This window comes from Megascapheus bottae, chromosome 10, assembly GCF_031878675.1.
Source record: "Megascapheus bottae isolate mThoBot1 chromosome 10, mThoBot2.hap1, whole genome shotgun sequence".
NCBI lineage: Eukaryota > Metazoa > Chordata > Mammalia > Rodentia > Geomyidae > Megascapheus > Megascapheus bottae.
In genome coordinates this window covers 23,706,396-23,730,298 of record NC_143518.1, presented here as the reverse complement: position 1 = coordinate 23,730,298, position 23,903 = coordinate 23,706,396, and the positions used below count along the sequence as shown (strand labels likewise).

The window sequence follows — 23,903 nt, the reverse complement described above, 5'->3', positions numbered from 1 at the left end:
CTTAGAATACACTGGGTCTTCTTATTCAGCAAAGAACAACACAGATCAAAGCCTGGCCATCAAAGCATTTCCATTCTGGGGGGAAGAGATGGGGATAATCATAAGAATGGTTACTCTGGATATTGCTGATAATAGCTAACATTTTAATAGTATTTATGTGTAAGACACTGTACTGAAGACTTTCTTAGGGTAAGCAGGTTTGTCATTCTCATTTATATATGATAAATCAAAGGTCTAGAAAGGCTAAACATCTAGTTCCAGGTCATGAAACTAGAAAGTAGAGGAACTGGAATTCAAAAAAGAAAGAAAGAATATATCTTTATTTTTTAATTTTTATTTATTTATTTTGTAATCCTGGGACTTAAACTCAGGGCCTGGACACTGACTTGGACTTTGTTAAGGCTAGCACTCTACCACTTGAGTTATAGTACTACATCTGGCTTTTTCTGCCTGTGTGGTACCAAGGAATCAAACCCAGGGTGCGTGCATGCTAGGCAGGCATTCTACCACTAGGCAACACTCCTGGCCCCTAACTCCTTATTTTTTTCTAATTGTGCTATGACAAAAATAATCACAGACAGATAAATAGATGGGGTACTTTCAGTGGTGATAATGAAAAAGGAAAATGGAGCGTTGCAGGAGGTAGTATTGGAGATTATAACATTTAAATTGATAGGTGGTTTGAGAAAGGCAGATAGACCCAAGCTTGAATCCAGCATAAACTGAATCAGGGGGTGTGATTGTTTATACTGTGACTCTGGGGGTTGTAGTTTCCCTGCTTCCCAGAAGATACCAGATTCGGAACCTCTCCCCTGTTAGTCCACTTGTTCCTCCTTTTCTTTGTGGTTAAGACATATCTCATAAATGTCCAGTTTGCTGCTCTTCACAAGGGTAGAAAGCATAGACACACCTCCCCCCGCCACACACTAAGGCTTTGCTGAACCACTTTATTTGACTTCTCTCCTGTGAATGATGTGTAATTCAGATCCTTAGTAAAGTGACAGGCACAAACAAGGCAAAATGGTTGAAGACAACACAGAACACAGTCAAAAAGAGGAAAGAGAATTATATTTTAAACATGAAGTGAATTGGATTGAAGAGATGGGGGTTTGATTAGGGAGGGACTTATTCCTGATTTTATACAGGACATGCTGAGCCACACACACACACACACACACACACACACACACACACACACACACATATTCACACACATGCATACACACAATATAAAAATGATTTGGGGAGGAGAAACTTAGGTGGAAGCAGTTTATGAATATTTAAGAAATATATAAAGCTATTTTATGATAAAAATTGTACCAAGCTCATTTTTACATGTATTATCACATTTAATTTTTATTCTACTCTTAAGAAGTATAATTGCTCATTTGCAGATCAAAGCAGAGAAAGCAAAAGAGCATATGAGTTGACATTCAGACTCATAGTTCTTTGCCTTGTACCCCAAGAAGCTCTGTAAGAGTTAGTCAGGTAAAGAGAAAATGCCCTCTAATTCTGGATCAGACAGCTCTTGTCTTGGTTGCTTGCTCACTGTGTGTCTTCAGTTAAGTTCCATAACTACTGTGGGTTTCAGTATTCCCACTGAATAAAATGCAAGTGACAATTTCTTATCTGTCACAAAAATTTGAAGAGTCAAGATTGGAAAAAAATATCAGCCAATTTCCTGTCCCATGAAGGGCAGTGGAAAATGGTAGTTGCAGTTTTTGTGGCCCCAAGAAGATGTATTGGCTTCCCTGGAGACCAGTGGCGCCAATAGCAGTTGGGTTAGTGGTTTCCTAAATTCTGCTGAAAAAAAAAAATAAAACAAACCAAACACTTTTTAAGAATGGTTACCATATGTCAGGTACCATGCTAGCTGCTTTTGAGGACTTGTCTTGTTTAAATATAAGATAAAACATCTAAGATTGGTTGTTGCCTTCTGTGTACAGATAAGGAAATTAGAGTTCCTAGACATTAAAATAACTCCTCCAAAGTCTCACAACTAGAATGTGCCAGAGTTCAGAATCAACCTTAGAGCTATCAAATATAAAAGCTACTTACATCAGCATTGAACTTGGTAGTGTTAGGTCATAGCCAGGGGAAAAGGTACCTGTGTTCCAGGTAAAAGTCACTGCTCTGGAGTCAGAGCTACATCTATCTGTCGGATGTGAGGCAGAAGCATCCTTAGCTCCTTATGGGGTTTCTGGGAAGAGCCACAGGAGCTGATGCATGCTCAAAAACCACCACAAATGGTTCAGTCCCCAGCAGAAGAGGTGGAATTCCCTCAGTGTTTCTAACAAAATGCCCTATACTTCTCAGTATGTACCACATGTGGACTGAATATTTCAAGGGCCACTATTCTGAATACAGGTGTGCTCCATTTTTCAAAAGAGCAGGCTTTCAAAACAAATAAAATTAGAGATGAGTGTCCTTAGGCTTGAGAGATGGGGAAAAAAGATTTCTCTGTATTGTATAAGAATATATTTGCAGTGATTTTTCAACTTTTCAAAAAATAATAATGTAGCAGAAGACTTTAATCAAGAAACCCTGACCTAGAATTTCAACACAGAAAGCAGGTTCTGGTGGGCCACTGTGACAGAGTAGGCCCTGGGGTCTGGAGCTCAGCTACCCTGTACTTGTTTTCTTGTTTTTAATCCTCAGCCATGAGTACCACGTGAAGCACCTCCTTGGAAGTTAAAGGCTGCTCAAAACACATCGAAAACCTGATATGCTGTAGGAGTTTTTTTTTTTTTAAACCAAGACTGTGATTTGTTTAAAATAATAGGTGACATATTAAAATTGAACATAAAATAGAAGATCTTCACCCACCCAGAAACACTTGTGATGTTCAGGGAGACTAAGACAAATTATGGTTGTTTTCTTTTGTTCTCAATGACTGAAAATACATGAAATTTAATGTCTAAGAATAAATGCCCGCTGTGTTGTGTGCTAGGAACCCTACTATACACAGAAAGACCAGTGCTAGCTGTAAGCTCTCCTTCAACCCTAAACACTCCCAAGAAAGGCCATATGACTGACTCTCATTTTGCAATTGAGAGGAATGAAGTATGGAGGTATTAATCGGTGATCCATGAACTCACAGCTAGTAGACAGTGGATCTGTGATTTGTACCCATATGGTAGATGGATTAGAAAACCTGGGAGTAGCCAACGACCCCTTCTGTTTCCACAGGGAATGGAGATAATCTTACTACTCTCAGAGTTTCTCACTTTTCCCAATCCTCCTCAAGCCCAAGGACTGACTTTAGTTTGCATTGGGTCCTCAAGTCACCCACTTCTCAGACTGTGGTCTTCCCTCCTGGTTCCTTCTCTTTCTGGGGTACTTCAGGGACAGTCAGATCACTAGGATCCAGTCCCAGTGTCAGCAGGAGGGTCCTTGCACAGCATGCTGAGCCCGAGGTCGCCTGTGAGAGAGGAGAGCTGAGAAATTCCGGCTCAGGGGTAGAATGAAGAGGTGGCTTACTGGAAGAGCACGGGGTGGGGCTGCAGAGGGAAGTCCTTGCAATCCCCTTGAGGTACAGAAATGCTTAGGCACTGGATAAGTACTGCCTGGTTGTTCCTGTCTGCTGCCCTCCCTGGTTCCACATTCTGCACACTAGATATAAATACGCTGTTAGTCAGGAACCAGGGCAGGTGAGGAGCCACGTGCCGGCGGGTGCTGGGATCCGGGAGGCGTCCTGCCTGTGCAGTCTCTCCTGCAATCTTTGTCCTCTAGAAGTTAAGACTCCAGGGAGATGCGTGAGGAAGGTCAGCAACAATCTTCCAGAAGGCCCTGGACCACTGGAGACCTCTAGAGGCAAAAGCACACACACACACACACACACACACACACACACACACACACACACACACACACACACACACACACTGGTACCAAGACACAAGGTGCCTGCCCAAGGCTGGGGTCTGGAGGTGGCTGCAAAGTGGTGGTTATCTTCTCTAAAACCCCCTCTAGAGGCAAACATACACACACACACACACACACACACACACACACACACACACACACACTCCCTGGTACCAAGACACAAGGTGCCTGCCCAAGGCTGGGGTCTGGAGGTGGCTGCAAAGTGGAGGTTATCTTCCCTAAAACCCAGCCTTTGGAGTACGCTTCCAGTAAGCTCCGAAGGGACAGCAGAAACCCTTGTGCGTGCGCCAGGGCTGGCTTGTGGGTGAGCAACTCCTGCTCATAGAGGAGCTAGCAAAGACAGCTACATTTGTTAAAAAATAAATAGAAGAAGAAGAAGCCGTCCCGTCCAGAATTAGCTAATTAGCCAGGCTTCCCTGTCGCATTCCCCCCCCTTCCCTCCCTGCTGTCAGGGTGTCATTCGGCCCCTGCTGCCACTGGAGGGAGACTGACCTCCTCAGCAACGCCCCAGCATCTCCAGCAAGAAGGCGGCTTTCCCTGGGGCCCTTCACACCCCTCAGTAACTGGATCAACTCATTTGTGCTGAAGTATTCATGACTAATAATGATTTAATGTGCTGCCCTCCCAATTAACAGTAGAGCATTGCAAAAGAGAAATTCGCAGATTTTTGACCCAGGTAAAAGATGGATTTTTTTTTTCTCCTCAGGGAGGAATTGTAGGCCCCCTCAACAACGAATCAGACAGATGGCTGCCTGCTCTGTATATGCACGCTTCTGATCTTAGCAATCTTTCGAGGCATTGTATGGGACTTAGGTAGAATTTTCCAAAGGGGAAAAAAAATAATTCATAGGCTTTAATGATAGCAGCCATTCATGTAATCTTGACTAAGAAAAGAAACCTGGAATGTAAGAATAGGTATGGATGCTTGCCTGTGTCCATTATCGTGTCTCTAGGGGTCTGGTGGGTTTCCATCACACAGGCAATAACTTGTCATCGACAGAGGGGGCTCTGATGTGATTAACTTGGGTTCAAGTCTACAGCGGGTTCTGCGGTGTGCTCTATGATGTCACTTCACTATATCATCCTCAGCACCCACCTCTAGAAAATGAGTATAGTAAGATTCACAGGACTGTTTGGAGCATGAAATGAAATCATACAAAACTAACACTTATCATAATGTCTGATGTATGGGGAATGCTCAATAGATGACAGTTCTTTTCCTTAATCTTATTTTTGTTTTTATTATTTTTCTCCTTATCTCAACGCTCCAGTATAGGGAAGCATGCCAATGCTGTGTTTTATTATTATTATTATTATTTAAACGCAGGTGAAGCAATCTAGCCTGCTAGGTGTGGTTGGTTTGGTAATGAACTAGATTTCTTTCAAGGTGACAGCCCTGTATGAGATTTTTCTTCCCCTCTACTTGGTTTCTTTAAATGTATCGCACAAATGCAGTGAGTGAAATGGAGTTGGCAGTGACTTGGAAAGACTTAATGCATTTTGGAAAGGGGAAAAAAGTCACAACAAAAACGGGTTTGTTTTTGTGATATATGGTTCATGTGATATGACAAAAATCCATTTTTATGCTTAGGAAAATTGGCTAATTTTAAAACAGTTGACATATGCCATATGCATATAGAGTAATGATAGATTTTGCTCAGGCAAACAACAGAAGAACACAGGGCCAGAAATATCTCTGTTGGGGTTTTAGGCAGGAAATTCTTATTTCATGATAGACCTGCCCCACATAAGAGAAGAGAGTGACACAGAAAATGGACTCAGAATGGCCTCAGGTGCTCCAGTCACATATTTAATCATAAAAATACCAACTATGAAGAAGGGAACACAGACAGTGTTTTCATGAAATAAATGAAAAGAAACTTAGAACCCACCAGTATTACAAGCTGTGTATTTGAAAAATGAAATAGTTTAATTAAATACTATTGGGATAAAAGGTGCAAATGATGGGAAAAAAAAACATGGAATTAGTGGGGCCTCCTAATGTGGGGTGACAAGTGAACTATAGCTGGTCATTTCTTCTGGTGAAAACATGGATAATTTTGGCCATTTATAATATGATTTGAGATCCTGTGGTTTCTAGTACTGCATAAATTACTCCGAGAAGGGATTCCCACACACTTCCAATTAGAGCGAAGAGGTTACTTATGAAAATGAGCTGCTCTGAAGCTTGCATATGAAATAAGAAATGGTTATGAAAAGTATAAAACCAAGACAAGCTGTCTGTTATCTGGATATCTTTCCTGTCGACCTCTTCCTTGTTTAGCCTCTTGGGTGTGTCAACCAGAATTCCCACTACTTGACTGGAAGCATCCAGTTTAATATTACTGAGTGGAAGAAAAGAGCTAACTGAATTAGAAGAGGCTTAAGGTTAGGTCCTCACGACTCAGACATTTGGCATTCTAATTCTTTTATTTCTCACCTTAAACAGAACACAATCAGCAGGGTTGACCTTTTTTCTTCCCATCATGCATTTAGTTACTAGTCTTTCCCTTTCTTTATTCTTTGCTTTCACTGATTTAAAAAAATCCTTGTAGTTGTGTATTACAATATTTCATTTTTGCTCCTTTTCAGGGCATCAACAACAAAAACAAAAACAAAAAAGCAAAAAATAAAACCAGTACCTTCAAGGTTCATTGGTGAATGAGTCATCTAGAAAAGATTTTTTTCCCTTTTCCCTACATAGACAGCCAGAATAAGTCAGTAGTCTACCATATAACCTTGACTATTAAGGTGACGTCAATGAGGCAAGAGGCTAAGCACTGTGTCTGCTCCCCTTCCTTCCTTCCTTCCTTCCTTCCTTCCTTCCTTCCTTCCTTCCTTCCTTCCTTCCTTCCTTCCTTCTTTCCTTCCCTCCCTTCCCCTCTCTCTCTCTATATATCTCTGTCTCTCTCTCTGTCTCTCTCTCTCTGTCTCTCTCTCTGTCTCTCTCTCTCTGTGTCTCTCTCTCTCTGTCTGTCTCTCTCTCTGTCTCTCTCTCTCTCTCTCTCTCTCTCTCTCTCTCTCTCTCTCTCTCTCTCTCTCTCTCTCTCTCTCTCTCTCTCTCTCTCTCTCTGTCTCTTTAGTGTATGTAGCAGTATTTCAGCTTGAACTCAGGGCCTGAGCACAGTCTCTTAGCTTTATCATGCAAGGCTGGCTCTCCATCATTGGAACTATAGCTTCACTCCTGTCTATTTAATTGGAGATCAAAGTCTTACACACTTTCTTGCCCAGGCTACCTTTGAGTGATGATCTTTAGTTATCCTCTCAAGTAACAAAGAATAAAAGCATGAGTCACTCAGACTAGCATTCTTTATTATAGACATCAATACCTTGAAGGCAGAATTTGGGTCTTATTTATCATTACATCCCCAGATCTCTCACACAGTGTCAAGCACAGGGAAGGTTTCTGTGTTTATGCAATTTAAAACAAAATAGAAATCCCCCAAACCTCACCATTTGCTCCATCATACTCATTTTTGTTAAATGTAGGCTACAGGGAAGTTTGCAAGCATCATTCCTATTAGAGATATTTAGTATTCAGAATTTCATACTCATAGAATTGCAAAAATTGGAAAGCAGTTCCTTCAAGGCAGTGGTTCTCAAAATTTAATGTGCAGTGGGGGAACTTATTAAAATACAGTATCTGCAGCCCCTCCTCTAAAGAACCTGACTCTGTAAGTCTTGTGTGAAATTCAGAAAATTGCATTTTAACAAATAGATGTTTCAAAGACCACAGTTTGAGAAATACCATTTTAAGACACCCCGAATAACATGCTGTCCAAACTCAGTTTAGTAGAATGAGTGTCCTTTCATTGATTAATAGGTGCCATGTAGAAACAAAAAGACTGTGATGAGAAAAGTTGAGGAACACAACTTTTCCACCCTTCCCTCATACATAACTGGATGTTTACCGATTTATACAGCACTTAGCATGGTAGAGGGTCTGAAAAGTTCCACAATAAAGAGACATGTTTTAACCAAAAAATGCATGTGCACTTATTTAACAAAATATTACTTATGTACACATGCATATACTATCTGTATTTGTATACACACGCCCGTGTATGCGTGAGGTGTGTGTGTGTGTGTGTGTGTGTGTGTGTGTGTGTGTGTATCTTGAAACTTTATGTTATTACCAAACAACTATTAAATGTTGATACATCTGGGAATCTTGGTATGGAAAGCACTGCCATAAGGGTATCTATAGCACCTATAGGAAAAGGGTGGGATTGCAACTCAGTTGTGTGAACTCTCGATGAAAGAATGAGTCCAATAAATGTCAACATTGAGGGACTCATTAGTCTTGGGGATGAGCAGAGGGTACTTTAAAAAGATTCCGTCATTCATTAAGCACTTAATATTTACTGATATTATGTATTTAATTATGCATTAACTCACTCAATTCTCAAAAGAACCCTAAGTCAAACATTTTTAGTATCCCCCATTTCACAGAAAAAGAAGCTGAGATCCTGAGAGGTTAGTAACATGCTAGTGATTACAAAATAGAAAGTGGCACAGTGGATTTGCTATGGAGAACCTGTCCTGTTTACTGCTTTATCACTGTATCTTTTGATAGTGAAGTTCTGGGAAATGATGGACAGTGAGGGAGAGGACAGGTCCTGACAGACACAGCCTGTCCAGTTGTCATGCTGCTCCAGCACCTCTGGCCATGCTCCTGTGTGTGAAAACCTGTGGTCATTGCCCGTTTGTCATAAGAGAATTTATTATAATGACCGCCTGAACTTCTAAAAGATTTTGCTGTACTTAAAACACAAAATATGCTTAGCAAAACAACCTGACAAAGATGATTCATGGATAGCAATTAGGTACAGCATTTTGTGCCTACAAAATTTCAAATTGTGTTGAATATCCAGAAATCCCGCTGACACCCTTTGGTCTGGAAACCAGTAGCCTGGCCCTGGTCATTCTACCTCACTTTCGGTACCCTAGTTCCTCCCTCTCAAACAAGTGGGGCCTCTGAAAGGGCAAGGTGAACTGGAAGAGATACTTTATCTGTTTGGCCTTTCAGTTCCTAGTCTCAGTAGAAAAAAATTGAGAAGACTAATGATACACATTAAGCCATGTGGTCAACCCTAATTCTAGGGGTGGGCACAGGAAGGTATTTGGCCTCTTGCACTGTTAGGGCCTGAGGATGAGACCATTTCTTGTCAGTACCTTCAAAGATATTAATATAGAGGTAGCAGAGATTGGAGAATATGAAAGAATGGGGGAAAATAGTCTGGACTTGCAGATCCTAAATCTTTTCCAAAATTTATATGGAATGTGGGTTACTAGGGTTTACAATCCATGATTTCATGGCACCTTACTTTCTCTTTGTAAAAATATGGATAATACTAGTTAGAGAACATATTCCATGATGAAACATCATCTTCATGGATGGATATTGCAAATGTAACACTTGAGCATAAAATCTCCCAAGCTTGATTTCTTCAGACCTAATACATCTCACACATCATTTTAGAGACCCTACAAATACAAAATAAAGCATCATGTCCCTGTTATAAGAACTGAAATGTGGGCCAATTTGGTGTCTGCCTCCGGTTACACAAATGGGGAAGCATATGAGAACCCAAGTCAAATCTGTCTAAATCAAATCCTTAATTTTTCTTATCAACTATATTGAAGAGCTCTGATGGAGGAGAAGAATTAGGAAAGACACATTCAGTCTGGCTTTTCAACAATAGGTACTTAAAATCATATTTGACCTTTGGGAAATCAGCTTTCCTGGCTCCCTCTCATATCCCTTGTACCTCAAATTTTATGGTTGAGCTGTTTTCTACTGTAGTGTGTAGATGTACATGTGTCTACTATGTAATAGAAAATGTTTCCTGATTGGCAAACTTATTATCAGCTGACGTCAGCCCCCCAAAGCCCAACTAGAGATATCTGGTCTTGTCCTCCATTCTCTCTCTTTTTGAGTTTCAGCCCTCTAGTGATGAAACTTAGCAAAAAATGCTTCCTTCCCAAATGAAGTACATGAGCTTATGAAAATAAGTCCTAATGTTGTTTTCCTTTAAAACAGCCCTTCCATATACCTGCTGAGCTCAGGTCAAGGCCAGAGTGGGGAAAGAGCCTTTATAAGAATCCTGGAGGTTCCGCTTGCAAAAGGCAAGAGAAAAGGAGATGAATTAAAGCAAGCCTCATTGAGTTTTTTCCACATGTTCCAGTGTACAGAGTCCCATTTTTCTGCTCTATATTTTCTATGCTCTTCAGTTGCTCACGTAGCAAGTGGTGATGACCATGGACTCTGGATACCAGATCAGCATAAGTTTATGTTATATAGTGATGAGTACAGAGAGATTAACAGGATGATTCTACTACTGTAAATGTTTGGAAATATGCTATTATTAAAAGGATTAAAAATGATCCATGGATTCTGGAGTAAAAGAATTTTGGCTGAAATTCCAACACAAGCAATTTTCTCGCTGTGTTACCTAGACCAATTATTTAAATTTTCAAGGACATTATTCCTCATCAATAAAATGGAGACAGCATCTCTTTTAAAGGATTGTTGTGAAAATTAAACAAGATAGTAAAACAAGATCAGCATAATGACGACATACTAGTGCCTGACAAACAACAACTTCCATCCTTGCTGTCATTATTGTTCTTTGTCGGTTATGTCATTTTATGAATTTCTTCAAAGAAGAGCAATAACTTGGATCAGCTTCATGTATATTCTATCTAGTGCAATTCTATGCTCACATATGAATAAAAAAAATATTCATTGAGTGTTTTTGAGGTTTGGGTATTTTTTAGATGCTAGCAAAATCAGGGCAGACAAAAAATAAAATCCTTGCCCCTGTATAGCTTATATTACAATGGTAGTGGTGAGACAGACAATAAACAAATTGCATGGGAAAAAGAGAAGTTTGAGTAGAGGAAGGGAACTGCAATTATGGGATAGTCAGATGATTCCTCAATAAAGAGGTGATATTTCTGCAAATATCAGAGGAAGGTGGCAAAAATGAGTTAAGTGGAATCTGGAGAATTTTTCCACAGTGAAAAATTAATGTAATTTAGCTAATGATTGCCCCATGATGTGCACCAGTATCTACTTAGTTCCTGCATTACCTCTTAACTTGTGAGGTTTCTTTGTTTTATCTCACTGGGGGCTCCTTGGAGAGCTTAGAGCATGTACTGTACTTTCTATTTGTGCTGGTTCCCGCAGCTCTTGGCTCAGTATTGTGCCAAGGTTAAGAATTCAGCCATTGTTTATAGAAAATAAACCCACATCTATATTTCTTAAAAGTGATTTTTTTTTAAAAAAAAGCAGAAATGGCAATGTATAGATTTATAGTAAAACTCATACTTGTATGAAAGCACTCACCTTTTCTAGGTTTTGCCAGCTTGATTTTTGTAATTACGCAAACTGAAGACAAAGCACAAACTAATTGTTGGGAAATATGCAGTTCAGGAAGGTCCTTCAAAGGTAATGGAGGCCATGATATAGGAAGAGGAAGGAGAGACAAGAGAGAAGAGATGGGTTTACATAAGTCATTTAAAATGTCTTAATGCAATTATATATTTATTATACATTGTGCAAACTTAAGCAAAATCAATAGTGTCACTTAGATTTGAATATTAAAATTCCTAACAAATAGCTAAAGGTTACAGCAAGCAAGCTGAAATATGGACAGTTTGGTTTCTCTTAGGAAACAATCAACATGGATTCTGCTTTGGATTCAATTTATAAATGAGTCCTGTTTGTCAACAAGATCATTTTAGCAGTTTAGCCCTTCAGTTGCCAAACAGAGGCCCAAAAGTCCTGTCCCAGGCCAAGACTGTGCACAGAGAATAATGTGGAAGGATGACAGAATGATTCCTTTGTCTGCCCCAACTCTTTTGCAGAAACGAACCACATCCAACAATGGCAAATTCCCTTTAGTGTGGTAAATTATCTTGTTTGGATTTGTTACAGATTCAAATAATCAGAGATGCTAATCAGTTCTCCTTAATAGAAATATCCCCTGCCCTGTTAAATATGTTTACTATATATATATATGTAGTGTGTGTGTGTGTGTGTGTGTGTGTGTGTGTGTGTGTGTGTGTGTGTGTCTGGTGGTAGTGAGGTTTGCTTGAACTTAGGGCCTGGCCACCCTCCCTGGGCCACAGCTCCACTTCCAGCTTTTTGGGATTTACTGGAGATAAGGACTTCCCTGTCTTAACTGACTTCCAACTCTGATTCTCACATCTCAGCCTCCTGAGTAGCCAAGATTACAGTCATGAGCTTGCAGCATATGCCATCTTTTGATCCCTTACCTCCATCATATGTCAGTATAGATGCTTCTCAACTTGGAGATTGTGGAACATTGATCATTACTTTAAACAGAGGTGTCAACTTTGAGATGTTTTGTACTCATAGAGCCTGATGGAGTAACACATTGTGTAGCTGCCACTCTCCAGAGAGACCTTCACAAAAGCAGGTTGTCTATCTCCTGTCTCCTAAGGCAAACTCATGAATAAACCATTTAACATTAAGTCATGTGCATAAATAATTGAAGATTGGCTTGTGAAGGAAAAGGAAAGGAGAATATGTGAGACATAATCAGTATGCGCTCAGCCAAGGTTTGGGAAGATCTTTGGAGCTTCATAGCAGGTGTTAGTTACCAAGAGCTTGTAACAGGTATAAAGTTCAACTGCACAGAAATCCCTTTATGTGGCATGGTATTGGTTCCCTTCCTGCAAGTCAGCTGGAAATGGCTAGGATCTGGTAAAACTCAAGCTCCTCAGAATGTTCCTGCATTTTCTCCTTTTATAAGAAGACTTCAGATTAGCCCAGATAGGGCAAGAAATTCCCGATGTAGAGGAACCCAATCTACATCTCTTGAGTCTTTTGATTGAGAAGCTTCTGAAAGAGGAGCTTGCCCTTCTTGTTTCCTTTCTTCACGAGGCTGGAGTGATATGACATTTAAAAAATGTCTTTTCAAGTCTATTTACCCATCTGTTGCCTAGAACAGTCCCTAATCCTTCTTCTTCTTCCCTTCTACATATATTTCAAGTGCAGCTCTTTCTGCTTATGTCACACTTTTCTCCAATCTCTTTCCCTTGTTCTTTGTCAGCCAGCAAAGTATCTTTTTCTTCCCATCTTCAAAACAGCCTACATACCATCTGCCAAGGTTGGCAGGCTCTGGTTCTCTCCTATCTTTTCTCTCCTGGTGGGAGTTGGTAAAGCAAAGCACGCAGCATCCCCCTGGGAAGCATCTAGAGGCAAAGTAGACCTTCTGGTGATTTTTCTTCCCTGATGGAGGTCTGTTTCACAGAGTGGGAAGCTAGTTTGGGGATCCCAGGATGCAGCTTGGTTTCAGGTAAAGAATTGCTCTGTAAGTTGTGGTTAAGAGAACAGACTGTAGGGTCAAATTGCCTGGATTCAGTTCTAGGCTGTACTAGTTATGTGAATGTGATTATAGGTGAGTCATCTTAACAGATGTAAGTGTCCTCATATAGAAAAATACAGATGATTTTTTTTTACTTTTTTTTTAGTGAGGATTAAATGAGAAATTTCAGTCTTTAATATGGTTGTCTGGCTCATAAACATTAGCTTTTCTTATCATATTATTCTCATTGAATAGACTAAAGGAAGAAATTCTCCTCACCCTTTGAGAAAACTACTTCAACACCTTCATATTTCATAGGGACCTGGCTGTGTCCTAAAATATGGAGTCAGAGAGCATTGTCTCTCCGGGGAAGTAAGATGTTTCCGTTGGCTCCTCACCCTGAGGGTACTACTTTACAAATCCAGAAATCTCTGTGCTGAAAAATCCTATCAAAACTTGCATCTTATCTAATGGAATGAGTGGTAATTTGAGCATAGAGCGTTTCAGAAGCTAAGTTTCAAAGGGCAGCCAGAGCTTGGTGGAGAAGGCTTGTTTTAATGGCAAGTTCTGTTCCTTATTCTGTTTCCTCTGGGAAATATGTTACTTAAGACATCTCACACTAAACTAGATAAAATTCCGGAGAGCATGAGGATGAGAACAAACGATAGTAGCCCTTGGGGACGTAATACTTAATGGCCTGGCAGTCTTTTTCCAAATCTGGTTCATTTGATGTGTCTCTCACGTCTAAGGTATACAGAAGAAATTTATAATGGAAATGCCAAAAAGCTGATGTTTCCAAGCTGCATATTTTTAAGCTGGAAATGTACAAATATCAGATCTCTTTTCTATGGCGTAAAAGATTTTTCTTACACTTTTCTTAATATATATTTTATAACCTTATATTAACAAATAAAAGACTATAATGAAAGACCATATTTCTTGCAAATAGGTTTAAAAATGGCATCAATCAATTGCAACAATAGCAATAATGGGAAACAAATTTAAGCATCAAATTCATGTCCACAGTGGAGCAATTATTCCAGTAATTGTTCTGCTCTCAGAAGATTTGATAGGGGTCTTGTGCAAAACTTTTGTTCCTTCATTACTTCCTATCTTTGGTGCAAAATCCTCACCCATCCCCTAAAGTGTTTTAAAGTCAGCCACTGGTGGCTGATGCCTGTATTCCTAGCTACTCAGGAGGCTAAGATCTGAAGATTGCAGTTCAAAGCCAGCCCAGGCATAAAAGTCTGTGAGACTCTTATCTCTAATTAAACACCAGAAAACTGGAAGTGGTATACACAATGGAATTCTATGGTGAATGACATCACCTCCTTTGTAAGGAAATGGAAGGACTTGGAAAAACTCATATTAAGTCAGACCCAAAGGAACATAGGCTCAATGGTTTCCCTCATTTGCAATAATTGGTATACATCTAGGACTCTCCTAGCAGAGGATTACAGTAGCACAAAACCTAGGTACATAAGGTCATATAGGATGAAACTAAATGAAAGGATCCCCAGAATATGGAAATAAGAGAGCTTTATCTTGTGTGATTGTTATTCTTAATGTACTATGTTATTTATCTTCTCTTTTTTTTGCCCTTTGGTTAATCTCATATTGTTACTGTATCTGACTTTGTTACCTGGTATATTTATTTGCTTATTTGAAATAGGAAAGGGAAGGAGGAAAACAAGATGATTGGGAGGGGGTGGGGGAGGAAAATGGGGACAAAAACATAAGAAGGGGGCTGGGAGTTTAGCCTAGTGGTAGAGTGCTTGTCTAGTATGAACAAAGACCCGGATTTGATTCCTTGGTACCATATACATAGAAAAAAGCCAGAAATGGTGCTGTGGCTCAAGTGGTAGAGTTCTTGTCTTGAGAAATCCCAGTGCCAAGACCCCGAGTTCAAGGCCCAGGACTGGCAAAATAAAAACACCCCAAAAACATAAGAAGGGGTATCAATATGTGAGAAGAAATACACCTCCTATCTGGCTAATGTAACTATAACCACTCTGTAATTACCTCGATAATAAAAAATAAAATGAAAACAAAAAGAAAACCAGAAGTGATGCTGTGGTAGGGCACTAACCTTGAACTGAAGAACACAGGGACATTGTCCAGGCCCCATGCCCGACCAAAGAAAAAAAAATGTTTTGACTTGAACCTCCCCAAATATGGCAAAGGATGGACCCTTACAATTCCACAAGAGTCAAAAGCCCACTGGTTATCCCACTAGCTTCTCACTGTACCTGAGTATGTCCACTTCCATAGGGGGTAGATGGACCTGGTGATTATCCAAGGGTTATTTTGAGAAGGAAATAGTTGGCAGAAGTAAAGGTGCCATTATAAAAACACGCTCTGGAAGCTTTCTGGTCCCATATTCAGTCTAACTCATTTCTCCCCATTATTGCACTGCCTGGATCTGTGAATATATATTGGTTTGTGGAGAGGAAATGAGCCTCTCCAAGCTCCAGTCTTATTAAAGAACATCACTCATCTCCCTGATACAATTGAGTTTCAACTTTTATTACTATCACTGACCAGTGGCTGGACCTTGTGTTCAAGTTTAGATTAATAGTAGATGAGAACATGAGTAAATGCAATTTGCAGAATACTTAAAACTTATTTTACCCCAGACTTGTCACAAATATTGCATTGAAGCCTTGAACAAAGGGCAAACAAAGTACATCTACTCAGCCAACATGCAGAAATGAATGGGTTACCAGAAAATTGGAAACATATGATGGATAAGAAAGTACCCTGAACAACTAAAACACAGACTAGACTTAGAAATATTCAATACTGAATAACCCAAGAAAAACTAAGATTTAACTGAAAGGTAGACACCACATGGCTAGGGCTGCAAGGTGAAACTCTTGCATTGGATGTAATTAAGACAAGCTCTGACCACCTTCTCTGTGTGCTTACATCAGGATCTTAGTATAACTACTTCATTTTGTTCACTTTGTTGTTAGAAGCAAGGAGGACTAGGGAAGGTTTCAGATGCCCCAATAGCACTGCCTGTTTCCAAAGCAATTCTGATCAGCAGTAATAAATGACTGGATGTGAGCAATTTCAAGCCATTTCCCAGGCGGTGAGGGGGAGGGATTAGAAAAGACAATTAGACAAAATCATCTGTGTTATCTTATTGCAAGCAAATATCTGCCTTATGTTAATGGCATTTATAGGACCTACAGAGGTAATACTAATAGAATTACAGGGGAGATGGCCAGGAATGCCCAACAGGCGTCTGTGGTAATTCAATTAGAAGAACGTTCGAGAACCATATAATTGCATGAAATTCTTAGTTTCTCCTTGTTGGGTGATTTAACACCAATGCGTATGTGTCTTTCTTCTCAGGTCATGCTCCCTTTTGAATGTGAGCATTTCTTGAGCAGAACTCAACTGAGAAAATCCGAACATGTCCAGCATACACCCTCACCAAGGCCTGAGAACTTTATAGCTGAGGCTGTAGAAACTACCAGTGATGCCAATCATTCTATTTTATTTAGAAACAACTAAAGCTCAAGGGAGTGACTTGCTTAGAGAAGTGATTTGCTCAAGGTCATTGGTAAAACCTGCATCTGGAATTCAGCTCCTATTCTTTTCGGTCCACAACTCTAGACATTTTCTTTTTTTTTTTGCCACAATTGCAATGGAAATGCTGGAATTAGGACTAGAGCGAGTGACACATGAAGAAGATGCTAATGATGCTTGTGATATGTTTGTCTATGTATCTTATTGTTTGCATCATTCAGAAAGGAATAAAACTGACATTCTTTATCTCCCATCATTATTCAGTATGAGAGAATATGGGAGGCTTCCCCCACAACTCTATCTTTTCTAGTAACATTTTTATAGTAACTTGTAGGAAAGCACATTTCATATTCCTTCAATACCCTAAAAATAGTTTTCCATGATATGATCTTAGTCCTGGTACCTTCCACAAATAGGATATTTTACTTTGACATTGTTTTGTCACCCCCAATTCAAATAGGATAGATAAGGAGTTCTTTTCTCCAAGAAAATGTTTAGGGGAATTCAGGGCTAGAGCCAGGACACAATATGGTATTCTGGACCTTGTCTCAAAAGAACTTCCATAGTTTAAATGAATAAGATAGCAAAGAAGATGAGACATGACATCTGCCTCGAATCAGAAATGGGAACAAGATGCATTCATAATGTGCAGGCAAAACTTTTGTGCCTAACCAGTCAATGTATCAAATCTCGCTGTAACCCCCTTTGGCTTTAATAAGATTGCATTTATTCCCTCTCCCCTGAGCAGCTATCCATGACTAAGAAGATTTAACTCCTTTTCTATACATACATGAAATCCATGCATATTTGCATATGGATAGAAAAAGTAGTCCTAAGAAGTGATAGTACTTTGAATGTGACTGTTTACATGTGTGTGTGTGTGTGTGTGTGTGTGTGTGTGTGTGTGTGTGTGTATGCAAACAAAACATACACACCAATAACAGGTGATCCTTCAATAGTTTCCGGTACCATTGCCATTGTTTCTAATTAGAACATTCTTGCACTTCATCTTCTCTAGGCCTCATAACAAAATAATTCACATTCATTCATTAATTTGCTCAATGCCTCATCAAACACTTATTGATCAAGACAAGCAATATGGCAAGGCCTATGGACCTAGAATTTTAAAACAGCATGCTTAGAACCCTTGAGTTTACAGCCACTGGCTTTCCTAAACAAGCGCTTTCATCTTCACTGTCCTCTTTTGTAGTTACCAGATTTGGTTCAAAATGACTTATCTAAACATAAATTATTCCCTCAAAGGACAAATATTTGCCACCATTAATTATATTTACAAGAATGTGCTTCGGGTCTTGGAGATAGTTCCAATAACATTATTGGGTCATTGCCACATCCCTGGAATAAAACAGGACGCCTATGGGACTTCCTTAATGAACTAAATTCTTCCTTTGAATGTTTCAATTCTAACACATCTCATAGAATTTTCTGTATTTTATAATCTGATCATATGCTCACAACTCAGGCTCTAGGAAGAGTTATAAAAGGCAAAGCACAAGTTTCATGTCCTCATTTCATTTCAGCCTCTTTCTCTTTCTTCATGCCCACTCTCCAGCTCAAAACATTGAGTCTTTGTGTGTTGTTTCTTACTCCATTTGGGAGGGAGCCACTCACTGCCTTTGTGGCTCTAGGCAAGGCATTTAACTCCTCTGAGCTCAAGTGAATCCAAGCCTATACCTGATTTCCTGCAGTGCAGGAGGGTACAAATCAGTTATCTGCTGAAAAACAATGGGCAAAGTATAGTCAGTGTTGGATACCAAAAGACAAAGCCTAAACAAATCATTGACCAGCATGAAAGTAAGCATGCCAAAAGTCAAGTGGAGAAAATGTTTGGGGTCCAGGAGTTCCCATTGTAGATGATCAGCTAAGAAGGCCCACAGACAGTATTAGACAGTATTGTTGATAACACAGAGGCCAGGAGCAAACAAACTTGGCAGATGGCATTTTGCTGATATGTTGCTTCCTCTTTGAGCTGTTGCCTCAAAGCATTTGTAAAGAATGATACCTTCCTCACTGGGTTATTTTAAGATTTTGATGACACACTGCATATGAAAGTGCTTTGAAAACTGTAAAGTGCTCTACAAATGCTAATTTCTCTATTTACCCCTTTTCAAAACTGTTCAAAGCTGGCAATTTATAGTAGGATAAGAGAAACAAATTCATGGTCAGAAGTAAATGACTGATAAATTTGAATGAAATGCATTTTTTAATGAATTATATTCCCCTTGCTCAATTGTTCTAACACAGATATACATTACAATCATCTAAGGAACTTTGATCCTTTAGGGTTAGCCCTGACATCTAGAGAGCCGCTAGTGGAGGGGAACAGGCTTAAAAGTAGATGCTAATGAGTTGTTTGGAGGTAGAACCATCGCTGAAAGAGAAAATCTAGGTGAAAATTTATTTGAAACCTAATGAAACAAAACAAACAAACAAGCAAAAAACTCTCCTGAACCAGAGAGACCTCCATATACCCTCACAGATGCAGAACACTCTACATTAACTTCCCTATTCAAACCATATTCACTAGGAATTTTTTCAGTATCATATATACATATGTATATATGGATGTTAAAGATAAGTAATACAATTCCTCTACTTAAGTTCACAGTCCAGGAACACGTAACGATTCATGGAAGGTATAAGTGGTTAAAATTTTGCTGGTAAAGTCTAGAAGGCAAAGAGGCTATTGGGCAAAGGACTCCAAATGATACCAAGGAATATCAAAAGAGCTTTCCAGAAAATAGAGGTTTAATACAAGTGGTGATATACATGTACAATTTTGCCAGGCGGAGAACAATGACACCCAACATTCATTAGACAATTAGCAGAACTGCTCTGAGCACATTATCCTGTCACTTATGTAATCACACGAATGACAAACTTATAAGGCATGTGCTAATAATATTAATCCTACTTGTATTTTTTAAAAATGATGCCTCTAATAACATCATCACTACTACCTATGCGGGAACTTGTTAAGCATATGCATTCTCAGGCCTCCCTCCAGATCTGTTAACTCAGCTCCTGGGTATGATTTAATAACCCCTCACCTTCAACTCCCCCACCTTCACCAACAATTCTGCTCTATACACAGACTTGAGAACCCATGCAGTAGGAAAGCTGAAACAGATGGGATAAGTAACCTGTTCAAAGTCATTCAGAGAGTAAATGACAGAAGAGAATTCAAACCCAAACAGCTACTCTCAGAATACCTACTCAGACTGCTTGTGCTGAAAAAGGAAAATCATCCTCTGTAATTCCTATGTTAGAGTCTTAACCCCTAATAGGATGTGTCTGAAGATAAGATATTTTGGAAATAATTAAGATCAGTGGGTTGGGGCTCTAATCAAATAGTGCTATGACCTTGGAGGGCAGGGACATTTTTATTTCTCTGTCATATTAGATAGTAAAGGTCTGCAAGTGAGGAAGGGAACTCTCCCTAGAAACAAAACCCTGCAGGGACTTCACCTTGGACTTTCTGATTTCTAGAGCTGTGAGAAAATGGATTGCTGTTGTTTAACCAACAATCTATGGTATTTTGTTATGGCAGCCCGAGAAGACATTTGGTTTGACTTTCTAAGGGGAACTTTGCATAGAAGAACAGAAGAGAGAATGATTATTGGATACTGTTTGCATATCATTCAGGAAGAGGGAGGTAGCTATGGAAAAGGACAGAAGACAGGAGAGAGCCTAGAATTTATTTGAAACATAGAATAAACAGAATGGAGAATGTAGATGGAGGGCTCAAGAGGAGTGAGAGAGTGTGACAAGAACTAAAGATAGAGATTGAAGGCAGATTGTCAAGGCCCTTGAAGGCTAGGAAAAAGTGCATGAACTTTTAAGATGAGGAGCCACTGAGTGATTTTAAGCAGATAAGTTTTTCATTTTAGGATAATAACTACTAGGGGGAAAAGGTGAGTACAAACATGATTTTGGTGAGGACAGGCTAGCTTGATAAACAAACTATTGCAAAATGCTAGTTCAAAGCAAAGCAAGCAAACTGAAGTCATAGTAGTTTAGGTATAAATACAAGATGCATTGGGACTTAAATGCCTAGGAACTATGTATAAATGCATGTGTATTTGTTTATAAGTATATATTCATGAACATATTATATAAACAAACAAATTCCTACGAGTTGGTTAAAAACCGGTATTAATCGGTGTATTAAAACATGTATAACTTATTCAGACAGGTAAAACTAGAGAGGGAAGGAAGAAATAATTACTGTTCCTTTACGCCTTTCCATTGTTTCACTTAATGCAATGAGCATGCAGTGCTATTTAATTTTTCCACAAATCCAATAATGCTGGTGTATGCACATACACATGCAGTTTTGGAATGCAGTTGTGAGGCCTTGGTTTAAGAGGTGAAAGTGGAGACATTGCCAAATAGGTAGTTGTAAAGATGATGGGATTTCAGAAGCCTTGAGAACCAGAAGGATGGCAGGCTAAGCCTATACTTAGATAATTATAAGCAGGTGAATGGAGAAGGCCTCAGCAAAGAAGGACACCCACCACACAGTGAGTGTAGGATCCAGAGAAAGGAGATTTTTTTTTAAATTTGGCATATTTTATTGAAAACCTTGTGAACAACTACTTAATGATAATAACAATCAATCAATAAATACATAAATACATTCTTCCTTAAGCCATCTCTCCAACCAATGACTCTTAAGAGAACTCAAGAAGAAAGGAGATTTTTTTATCCCTCATCATCAGGTCCATGGAACACATACCAGATAGTTATGTGACAGTTGTTGGGGAGAGAATTTGAAAGAGAAGTGACACCAGCATCACACACTGCTGGAAAATGTGGGTTAGTCCCACAAAAGACCCTTTAAATTGACCACTGGGAATTTTAGGAAAGTCTTTATCCCTTCTCAGGCATATTTTAATATGTGACATCCCCCTTTCTGAAAAGAAATATGCTTTCATAGTTACACACACACACACGCACACACACACACACACACACACACACACACACACACACACCATGAATGCATGGATGTTATATTCTATTTTTGTTCCTTAGGTCCTTAGAGATGGCAAAAAAAAGTAATGGGAGAGTGGGAGAAACAACACTTAAAGATCTTTTCCCTTATTATGTCTTATTGCTCCCAAATGGTTGTTGTCATAAACTTCAAACTTGGCACCACACTAATCTGCTTAGGAAGAGAAACTGTAGGCCAGACTTGAAAAATATTAATGACCTTTTTACAGCAGGGCAATGATTTTGGTTTCCAAATTTGGCCACCTACATGAATACACTTCTTGTTTGACTTTATTATTATTATTATTATTTTTAATATATAGTAATAATAATTTTGGTACTGGAACTTTAAATCAGTTCCTGGCCACTGTCACTTAGCTTTTTTACTCAAGTCTGGTACTCCACTACTTGAGCCACAGATACATTTCTTACTCATCATGATTAATTGGAGACAAGTATGTCACAGTCTTTCTTGTCCAGAGCTAGCTTTGAACCTCAATTCTCAGATCTCAGCCACTGAGTAGTTAGGATTATAGACACAAGCCATTGACACCTGGCGTTTTGCTTGACATTTTAAGGGCAACTTTGTACGACATGAGTCCAGCAGAAAATGTGATTATCTGATACTGTTTATTCACCAGCTCTCTTTTTGAGACCTAACTTGCAAAGATAGCCAAGAGGCCATCAGCCCTCCCCAGAATGTCCTAGGAAGAGTGAAATTAAAGGCTATTTTAAGGGCACAATCCCATTTTTAGTAACTCATACCATCGGATCTGGATTTTCTTTGTATTCCAGTGGAGTCCATTGTGGTACAGCCAAAGTTCTTCCTTGTGTCTTTCTTCAGATGAAATACAGAAAAGACAGAAAGCATTTTTGTGGTGAAAAGACTTTCTTAGCATTCTAATTTTAAAATTTTATTTAGGTTGAGAAATTTAAGGTCAGGCATGTTCTGAGATTGTTTCTCTCATGTCCTATAAAAAGCAGACTGGAAAAGAATTTGAAAAAAATGTCCTTTTAAAAAAATGCACATAATTCTAGGGATGAGCAATCCCTTTTCTTTCCTTATACTTCCCCTAAGCAGACACTAATAATCCTCTATGTAACACACATATAGAATCCATCCATCTTGAACCATTTTAGCTCCAGCCACCATCACCTTGTATCTGGACAGGGATTGTGACCTCTTAAGTGCTCTCTACTTAGCTTTCCAGATACTATTCTCAGTAAAGAAGCCAGAAAATGCCCTTGCCAGCCCAAGGTACAGAAGAATCTGGTCACCACTAACTAACATGATTTTATCTCCACTTACTTCCCCACTCAGTGTTCTGTAGCCACTCTAGCATCTTTGCTGCTTATTTTTGTTGTTGTCTTGTTGTATTTTAATTTTGCATTATTTTAATTCGTTGTATAAAGGTAATTCAGTTCAACACAGTAGTTTATGACTATAAAGCATTTTGATCAATGACACTCCTTTCAATGTGTTTCCCCATCTACCCCAACTCCACCCATCAAGTTACACAGTTCTGTTTGTACCCACATTCACTGAATATTATGGCTGTACTCTTTATCATTCTTGTACCAAGGAAAACAAGCTCAACCTGCATTCTTTCCTCCCTGTAAGAGGCATGCTTTTATGCTTAAAATACTTTTTGTAGGATCCCACCTCCCTTGCTAGAAATATTGACTCAAACACACCTGTTACTTTCGTCTTCTATATACATCCCCACTCCTCACTGGTACTCTCTGACCTCTTGCCCTGCTTCATTCTTCACGGCACTTCTTGCTACATGATACTTTATATATATTTGTTATTAATGTATTTGTGCATGTAGTCCTCAATAAAAGATAAGTAACGTAGATGTTTTTAAAATAGCTGAGTAGGGCATAACATAGTGATAAGATGTGTAAGTATATGAGATAAAGGATATTTATAGTGCTGTATAGTTTATAGAACAATTATGGAGTAATACTTGAACAGCCATGAGTAGTAGAAGGCTAAACTTATGACAGCCCATCCATACCTGTGGTTTATTTTCTCCTAATGTGTTCCTCTTTACATTAAGATGAGCTTGAACAAGATTCTTCTGGCAATTCCCGCTTCATCAAGTATATCATAAAGGACAACTG

At 39.2% G+C, this 23,903-nt stretch overlaps 1 protein-coding gene and 1 long non-coding RNA gene across 2 annotated transcripts in view; one reads left to right on the top strand and one right to left on the bottom strand.

Annotated features, from left to right (window-relative positions):
• The window catches only part of Brinp2 (BMP/retinoic acid inducible neural specific 2), a 98,624-nt gene that overhangs the window by 8,287 nt on the left and 66,434 nt on the right, over positions 1-23,903 (top strand). The window lies entirely within an intron of this gene.
• LOC150057720 (uncharacterized) lies at positions 11,236-23,845 on the bottom strand. The gene is made up of 3 exons (XR_016536780.1): positions 23,798-23,845; positions 22,542-22,614; positions 11,236-11,330 (listed from the first exon to the last, which is right to left on the bottom strand). It is a non-coding gene; the product is annotated as an uncharacterized LOC150057720 (long non-coding RNA).